This window comes from Crocodylus porosus, unplaced genomic scaffold, assembly GCF_001723895.1.
Source record: "Crocodylus porosus isolate Cpor-Errol unplaced genomic scaffold, CroPor_comp1, whole genome shotgun sequence".
NCBI lineage: Eukaryota > Metazoa > Chordata > Crocodylia > Crocodylidae > Crocodylus > Crocodylus porosus.
In genome coordinates this window covers 42,247,654-42,249,664 of record NW_017728931.1, presented here as the reverse complement: position 1 = coordinate 42,249,664, position 2,011 = coordinate 42,247,654, and positions in this window count along the sequence as shown.

Genomic DNA, 2,011 nt, shown 5'->3' with positions numbered 1-2,011 from the left:
TGCCTCTTCACACTGCCGGCCCATGTTCATCATTTGATTTACAATATTGACAATGCTTGAAAGAAACTAAACTGAGAGTATAAAAATCTGTAGAAGCAGCAGCAGTAGGGGTGCTGACACCATTCACTTTCTTCTGGAGAGGCTGCAGGAGGAAGATCATCTCCCTTCAAGGATCGTGCTGAAAACTTTAACCTGTCAGCTCTGCAACCCGAATGCCTTGGACTGGTGAGATCCCAGCTCTCTCTCTCTTTTCTCTTCTCTCCCTCTAAACATAGATTTCTGAACTTGAACTGTATTAGTTAAGCTTGAGCTAAGTTTCCCCAAATACTTAGTGAAACCAGGGTACACTGTGACTGCTTGTGTTTGTTTTCCCTTTGCATGTCTGTCACTACTAGTGTCAATATATATTTCATCTACTTAGCAATAAATAACTTTTATACTTAAACTGGTAGTAACTGGGTATATTTTGCCTTCTTTACTTCTCTTTCCCCACTTGCTCTGTAGCAATGCCCCCCTTACCTAAGCTAAAGATCCCTGTGAAGCCCAGAAATACTGTGGGGTCTGCTCATCAAGAGACTAAAAGATTGGGACGTGCTGAGTTCAAAACACACAGGGATCAGCTTGTACAGGCTGATTGACCCAGTTTGGCTCAGACGTGCCCTAATGAACTGAATGCTGGCCCATGAGGGTGTCATCTGGACACCCAGCCAGATTCAGAGGACTTCTGTTTAACTGTGTGCTTGTGTCTGACTGTAGTTATTGTTGCTCTGATGAACTGATTCTCGGCATATGAGGATGTCAGCCTGTCCACGCTGATCAACCCGGCCAGGTCAGGCATGTCACGTTAATCTGTGTGTTTGTGTGTATGACTGATTTGGAGACCGGAGGAACCCAGCCCCACTGAACTGAATCCTGCAAGATAGCTCCATTGGGGGGTGAGGGCTTGCAGAAGGGAGAGATACAGCTCCGTATAGAAACACAAGTAACACAAGCAGCACATTAATAAAATTACCAAGACCCTAGCCCTAATAAATGAGCACACCCCAAAGTGTCGGGCAAATCTGGTAACAGGGTGGAGACAGAGAAGACAGCAAGACAAAACAAAACAAAAAGAAAAGTAAAAGGAGAACATTTCTTATTTGTATTTCCATAGTGCTGCCTACAAGACAGTGGAAATGGAGATGTACCATACTAGAGAGACACATGCATACACACACACACACACACACACACAGAAGAGTCCTGAAATGCTTCTATTCCAGCCAGGCAACAGGCAACAGGCCAAGGGTAGGGGGAAAAAAAATGAAGCATCACCAGTGATATAAAACCCATGGTCTTCACCCTTGGTGGCCATGATGGTAGGAGATCACAGCCAGGGCTGAACCAACTGCAGCAGCAGCAGCTGTCCTTTATGCACCTAAGTGGGCAGCTAGAGCTGGTGCCCCAGTCATCCATCATTACACACCTTCCACACCCGGACTGGGGTCAAACAAGGTTGTGTGATCGCCCCCACCCTGTTCACCATCTACCTGACAGTCATCACCCACCTCATCTGAGATGATCTACTATCCAGCATCAGTATCAACTGGACAGGAAGCTTTTCAATCTTGGGTGCTTCTGGGAAAAAACAAAAAACTCACTACCAAGGACATCGACAACCTTCAGTTTGCAGATGACTGCTGTGTGATGGCTAACTCCGCACAGGATGCGCAAGTGACCCTAGATCTCTTCAGTGTTTCATAAGACACTTGGCCTGTCCTTGAACATTGCTAAAGACAAAGGTTCTCCACCAACGCCCCCCAGCCCAGCTGAACATCCCTTGCGCTATCTACATAGACTGGGAGGCTCTGGAGTATGTGGAACACTTCCCATATCTTAGCAAACACCTTCATTGATGGTAGCCTGTTGAGAGAAAAGTCCAGCACTGGGTCAACTGTGCCAAGCTGCAACAGCTGTTTTTGAAAATAGGAGATCTTCAGAAGTTAACAAAGGTCCTGGCTTACAAAGCTGT